The sequence below is a fragment of the Hordeum vulgare genome, chromosome 1H (assembly GCF_904849725.1).
Source record: "Hordeum vulgare subsp. vulgare chromosome 1H, MorexV3_pseudomolecules_assembly, whole genome shotgun sequence".
Classification (NCBI taxonomy): Eukaryota; Viridiplantae; Streptophyta; class Magnoliopsida; order Poales; family Poaceae; genus Hordeum; species Hordeum vulgare.
In genome coordinates this window covers 462,078,761-462,086,525 of record NC_058518.1, presented here as the reverse complement: position 1 = coordinate 462,086,525, position 7,765 = coordinate 462,078,761, and positions in this window count along the sequence as shown.

The window sequence follows — 7,765 nt, the reverse complement described above, 5'->3', positions numbered from 1 at the left end:
ATGTGTACAAACTCAATAAGGCACTCTATGGCCTTAAACAAGCCCCACGCGCGTGGTATGAGTACCTTACTGAGTTGTTACAAGATCGTGGGTTTGAAATTGGGAAGATTGATCCCACTCTTTTTGCTAAGAGGGTTAAAGGGGATTTGTTCATATACCAACTGTATGTTGATGATATTATCTTTGGCTCTCCTAACATTTCATTCAATGAAGAATTTGCTGCGCTAATGACTGAGAAGTTTGAGATGTCCATGATGGGAGAGTTGAAGTTTTTCCTCGGGTTCGAGATTAAACAAGGTCTAGAAGGGACATTCATCAAACAAGCCAAGTACACTCAAGACATGCTCAAACGGTTCGAGCTCGAAGATGTCAAACCGGTCAAGTTCCCCATGCCAACCAGATGCAAGCTTGACAGTGATCCCAATGGTAAAGCAGTGGATCAAAAGGTATACCGCTCCATGATTGGATCCCTCCTTTACCTCTGTGCATCTAGACCGGATATTATGTTGAGTGTAGGGATATGTGCACGGTTTCAATCCGCACCAAAAGAAAGTCATTACATGGCTGTCAAACGAATCTTTCGATATTTGGCTCATACCCCAAACTTTGGCCTCTGGTATCCCAAAGGAGCAAACTTCAATCTAGTTGGCTATTCTGACTCAGATTGGTCTGGAGATTGTGTGGAGAGGAAGTCAACATCTGGAGGGTGCCAATTCCTTGGTCGCTCTTTGGTAAGTTGGTCTTCAAAGAAGAAAAATTGTGTCTCCTTATCATCCACCGAAGCTGAGTATGTGGCTGCTGCAAGTTGTTGTGCACAATTGCTATGGATGAGGCAAACTTTAAAGGATTATGGTGTCACTTGTGACAAAGTGCCTCTTCTATGTGACAATCAAAGCGCCATCAAGATTTCCCTCAACCCAGTGCAACATAGCAAAACCAAACATATTGATATTCGTCATCACTTCATCCGTGAACATATCAAGCTAGGTGATATTGAGGTTCACTTCATCCACACTGAAGAGCAACTTGCAGATATTTTCACCAAGCCACTAGATGAAGCAAGGTTCCGGGAGTTAAGGCATGAGCTAAATATCATTAATTCAAGTAATGTGTATTGAAACTAGGCATGTTGCACCTCACTTTACATTTCATCTTGGTCTAGATGTAGGCATGGACATAGGGGGAGTGTTGTTCTCTCAATGAACTCTCCCTCCCCTCATTATGCGTAAATCAATCTAGTCTTTCACTTTAGCCATTGTCAAATGGCACTTGTGCTTCAAAGACGAGCATTGGTCATGAACCCAAGGATAATTCTTCACGGTGTCATACCATTGTCTCAAACATAGGTGGCCTCGGCCACCGCCCCTCCATCATCTCTTGCGTATAAAGTAGAGGATATACAATGACAAGTCACTACATTTTCTTGGATGTCATCCCTTTTTACTCACTTGTCATGTGCCCAAGTTCTCCTGTTTTTCCTGAGCCGTGTTGAAACATGTACAGCGGTACTACCGCCAGGGTAGCAGTACTACCGCTAAGACCCCCAGCGGTACTACTGCCAGGGGTAGCGGTACTACCGCCATGGGTAGCGGTACTACCGCCAGGACCCCAGCGGTACTACCACCAGAGGTAGCGGTACTACCGCCAGGACCCCAGCGGTACTACCGCCAGGGGTAGCGGTACTACCGCCAGGATTCAAAATCTAACACAAACAGCTAGAAAATTTCTAGGGTTTCAAGGGGGAGCGGTACTACCGCCAGGACCCCAGCGGTACTACCGCCGGGGACACAGCGGTACTACCGCTGGCCCGTACCCTTGGGCTATATAAAGGGAGGGGGAGCCCGATTTTTGCATCTGTTTCTTCTTCCTCGCGGCTCCTCCCTCCCCTAGCCCGAAAAACCCCCTGCTTGGATCTCACTTCGTGGAGCTCCTTCTCCCCGTTGGTGTGGAAGGGTTGCTCCATCTCTTCTTCCTACTCCAAGAGCCATGAATCCCGGTAAAGCTCCTCCCTTCTTCTATTTGGTTGTTCTTCGTGTTCTAGGGTTAGGAGCATTGGGGATTGGATTCATCTTGTTGATCCTATGGCTAGTTATTGGATGGCATGGAGGGAATATTTGAGGGGAGTATAGGTCCGATGGTTTGTTGTTGTGATTGGTGCCATGCTCTAGGATTTCATCGTCTTAGATCGAATACTTGAACTTTTGGATTAGATCTAAAACGTGCTCTTTCTTGCCTAGGCATGTTTGTACCTCTTATTACTATGTGTTCCTCATGACAGTAGGGCTGGGGTGTACGTCTTAGTGTTCATATTCAGTCCATGCCCTCGTAAACGAGTTTTATATGTCAGATCTGAAAGTCAAACCCCCCAGCGGTACTACCGCCACGAGGTAGCGGTACTACCGCTAGGACCCCAGCGGTACTACCGCCACGGGTAGCGGTACTACCGCTATGACCCCCAACGGTACTACCGCCAGGACTGGCGGTACTACCGCTAGGCCCCAGCGGTACTACCGCCAGGGTTGGCGGTACTACCGCCAGGAGCATTCACGGTGTATTTTTTTTGGGTGTTTTATGCTTAGCAATGCATGTTTTCTTTTTCTGCGTTTTCAAGATTCATTGCCTTGACTTTTCTTGTCGCCTCTTTTTTGCTTTGTGGTCTGTGTCACAGGTGGCTCTGCTTGCCGTTCGAACCCCCCACGGGACACGACGTCCAAACAGTTTCGCAACACAGAGGCGCCCGAGGGGTCTGCCACGTCTGGTCTGCCTCCGAAGAAGAAGTCCTTCAAGAAGGTCGCTCACAAGGACAAGAGGGTCAATATCCGTACAATGTCCCCTAAGGACTTTCTGCACTTTCACACCAAGAACCCCTATCTCAAGGAGAGGGAAGTGATCGATGGGGTTGAAAATGTCTGGGCAAGGGACCAGTGCAGGATCTATCGGGATGTGGTTGCTTCCTTCAAGAAGAACCATCTCTCTGTTCAGTGGATTGATCTGGCACATCTTCAGCGGAACATGGACTACTTTGGTGATGCCCTCTCTCTGGTTGACAAACTGGGCATCAAAGACATCATCACCTTCAAGACGGACTTTGATCCCACTGCAGTGGCTCAGTTTTATGTCACAGTCCATTTCTCCCCTGATGCACAGCGTTCCATGATCTGGATGACTGGGTCGAAGAAGATGACCGGTTCCTGGACTGAGTTCATGCAGTTCCTTCACATTGACTTTGAGGGTGCTCACACTCCTCTTGGGCTGCGTCCTCATGCTGCAGCCCCCACCGATAGGGCCCCCGCAAAGGACAGACTGTAGTCACTGTATCTGAGGAAGGGGGTGCTTCCCAAGCACCTGGACATCATGCATCGGATCTTTCGCAACACCCTCTTCCCTCGGAGTGGTAACCTTGATGAGGTCCATGGATACTTGGCTGAGATGCTGTTACTGTGTGAGGAGGCTATGACTCAGGAGTCTGCTCAGCTGGATATTTCAGATGTGATGTTCACAGAGCTCTGGAACTGCATCATCAATCGTAAGGTTCCTATCTACGGGCCTTACCTGTTTGCATACATCTGCCATAAGTGGGAACAGGCTTTTCCGGATGAGGTGCTCTACGCACAGTCTGATTACATTGTGCATGACCCGATCAGGCTTCGCGTCAAGGACAAGTGGGCCAACCCATCTACATCCTCTCAGCACATGGATACAGATACAGAGACCGCTGCTGACAGAGGAACTGCCTCTCAGTCCCGCTCGTCTGCCATGCCATCTTGGGCGATCAAACTGCAGGACAAGATGAAGACACTTTTCTGTATGCAGGCCAAGGGTCAGTACCAGACACATGTGGCTCAGAAGCAGAGCCGCCAGAGGCATAAGCGTGTTCTCAGGACCTTGGATGTGGACATCTCCAGCGGCTCAGAGGACGACATCACTCCTGAGGCCACTTGGATGCAGGCTCAGGGATATCAGTGGTCTGGCGATGAGGCAGAAGAGGAGGAGCAGACCGACCAGGAGGGGACAGACGAGTCTGGTGATCCTGAAGACGAGGAGTAGTTATCTGTGGCATTAGGTGTGCCCCTTTTTGGTGTCTTGTGCCAAAGGGGGAGAGAGTCTAGGATTTGTTTTTTCTTTTTGAACTTTGCATTGCTTTGATTTATCTCGTACGGTTTGCTTCGAACTTGGTTTGATTCTCGGTTGCTATCTTTTGTGAGACATGATCTTATGTGAGATTTATTTCCATCATATGTTGTGAGTCATATGTCCCGTATTGTCATATATCTCTATCTTTTTGTTCTCATATTATTCTCTGTGCAAATCCGGTATTGTCATCAATCCACCAAAAAGGGGGAGATTGTTGAGGCATAGTTTATGCCTAAGTAATTTTGGTGATTGATGACAGTATCGTACAGGACTAATCGTGTGTGTCAAGATTTCAGGTAACACTCGTCAACGGCACAAGACGACACGTCTCCTCTCTTCTGGAACGGAAGCACGGCGCTCTCTACGATTCTCTTTATTTGAGTCATAGGAAAGCCGTACTATTAAGAGGGGATCCGTACTAGAAAGGTTTGGGTGGAATCTATCTTTACACACGCACACTTCACATTCTCCCTTTCCTTATCTTTTGGAGCGGCCCTCGCCTATTCGTCTCGATTATCTCTGCAAAATGGTCCCCAGCGGTAGTACCGATGGTTCCAGCGGTAGTACCGCTGGACTGCTAGCGGTAGTACCGCTGCATCCAACGGTAGTACCGCTAGCCAGCGGTAGTACCGCCCCTGGTCAGCGGTAGTACCGCTCCAGGTGTTTTGTTCCACCTACCTAGCGGTAGTTCGTGGACGGACCCTTTTGCGAAGACTTTCCCGGCGGTAGTAATGCTTGTGCACTACCAAGGGGCCAGCGGTACTACCGCTGGTGTCAGCGGTACTACCGCTGGAGTCAACGGTAGTACTGCTGGAGGCCCAGCGGTAGTACCGCTGCAGCCAGCGATAGTACCGCCAGGCAACGGTAGTACCGCTCCGGCACAGCGGTAGTACCGCTAGTTCTCGGGCAGAGAGTGGGAAAACGGTCTGATTTTCCCCCCCACTATATAAAGGGTTCTCCTAGCTGAGGAACCCTATCTCTTACCTCTCTAAGCTCCATTGTTGCTCCACAAGCTCTAAAGTGCCCGATCTCTCTCCCTAGCCAATCAAACTTGTTGATTCTTTAGGGATTGGTTGAGAAGGCCTAGATCCACACTTCCACCAAGAGAAAAGTTGATTCCCCCACCAATCCCTTGCGGATCTTGTTACTCTTGGGTGTTTGAGCATCCTATACGGTTGAGGTCACCTCGAAGCCATATTCCATTGTGGTGAAGCTTCGTGGTTTAGTTGGGAGCCTCCAAGCTTTGTGTGGAGTTGCCCCAACCATGTTTGTAAAGGTTCGATCGCCGCCTTCAAGGGCACCTATAGTGGAATCACGGTACCTTGCATCGTGCGAGGGCGTGAGGAGAATACGGTGGCCTTAGTGGCTTTTTGGGGAGCATTGTGCCTCCACACCGCTCCAACGGAGACGTACTTCCTGTCAAAGCGAAGGAACTTCGGTAACACATCCTCGTCTCCATCGGTTCCACTTGTGGTTATCTCTAACCTTTACTTAGTATTTGCTTATGCTTGTGACTTTATCTTACTTGTCTTAATAGCTCTTGTTGTTAGCTTCTATAGGGTTCACCTCATTGTCATATTATTTGTGAACCCGTATAGTGTTTACCTTAACTTGTTAAGATTAATTAAAAAGTGGTCGTTGTCTATTCACCCCCCCCCTCTAGCCAACCATATCGATCTTTTCAATATGTTTATGAGTGTACACAGGATCTATAAGTCATTGAGGAGTTTGAGATATTTGAAGAATATCGACCCCTAAAAATGTATATCTTCGGTTGAAGAAATTGGTCTGAAGCTGAAGAAATGAATCGCGAGGAATCTGCGATGAAATTGATATTCCTCATGAAGATACTGAAATTGAGGAATTCGGTGTGTCATGAAGAAAATCACTTTGAAGAATTTGAAGCATGAAGATTTACTCTTTCTGTTTTATTTTCTTCACATTTGAGTAATAGGAACACCGTACTGTTAAAGGGGGTCGAAGTTACACTTTGGAATGAATTTCCTCATGATGCTCAACCCAAGCCTAATCCTACCAAAAGCCTCAAGTGAGGAATACGAGTGACATGAGGACTCTCACAGTTGAGGGTTCCGACCGTTTCGATAGCCACGCCAAATCATTGGTCTTATCCACTCCAACGGTCATATTATTTAAGGGCATTAGTGTCAAATCATGTCGGGATGCTCCCAGGCTATAAATAGCCACCCCCCCCCACACAACCATTAGTTGGTTGGCTGCTCCGTTAGAAACTGACACTTGTCATAAGAGCAACCCAATTCCTCAGAGTCTTCTAGAGAAATTCATCAGTGAGGAAATACACCATATACCGAAACCACAAACCAAACCTAGTGATTGAGCATCACTGAAGAAGTTGTTCCTGTGTGGGACTGAAGTCTGTTACCTTTGAGGACTGTGCATCCTCCAGACGGTTAGGCGTCATGGTCTAGAGCTTTCCAGCAGTCAATTGTGGATCGCCGGGTGACCAAGTTTGTGAGGGTTTGGAAGTCTGCTCTGAAGACTTACCACGAGTGTTGGGCGAGGACTGTGTGTTCTTAGCCCAAGGAGAACACGGTAGGGACTATGTGTCCCGGGACTGTGTGTCCTTTGGTTTCAATACCAAGCCGCTCCAAACCAGATGTACAACTGTCACAACAGTTGCAACTGGGTCATCAACGACTGTCTTCACTGAGAAACGGGTTCTAATTCCTCAACTCCTTACTTTCCTCGTATTATGTGTTGATGACTTTCACTGCGACTGTTTGAAATAATTTGCTGAAGACTTTCTCTGAATTTCCTCAACCCCAAATTCTTCTCGTCAGTTAATCCTCATCTGTATTCTGCGTGCCTGCTCACAGTGCAATCTGTTTTCACATTCCTCACTCCGAAAAACTGCTGTTGTGAAACTTCGCACTTCTGATCCTTTACTGTTTTCGCTGTAAGTTAGTCATCAGTGAGAAATTTCCTCAAAAGGAATTTCCTCAGTGATGAAATTCTAAAAATCTCCTTTTCACCCCCCTCTAGTCGATATAACGCACTTTCACCTCTTTATATGATGAATAATAAAAGAAGAAAAATTGTCTACTAACCCTTCAATATCCAGTAATATTGGCGCTATCACCGAGTGCGAAATAAGGCACGAGTTCCATAGGTCGACCACCTCCACTCCCTGAAAGCCACAAAGCTTTGCAAAGATACACCTTTGCGGAGAGCAACGACCTCTATGACCAGCGAGTCAATAACACGTGGAACTGGCTTGCACCAAGCTCCAATGTAGGATGCATCTGAGCGAGTAACTCCACCAACACCATCCAACCTAGTATCCATTGAAATTCCTGCATCGGTGTTAATTTTGATGCAACCAACATCTGGGGGCCTCCATCCATGTCGAGGTAAAATCCTTGCATGATCCCGATACTTTTGAATGGCGTTGGGTTTTCCGTGAAGAGAGACGGGTTATCGCAGTGCAATGTGGGTAAGTATTTTCCTCAGTTACGAAATCAAAGTTTATCGAATCAATAGGAATATGAACCATAACCGTCTTGAGTGACTACACACAGAAGAACAAACAACTTGCACCCAACGCGGGCAATGGGGTTATCAACCCCGTTGTACTTGTTATTTGCAAGCGAGT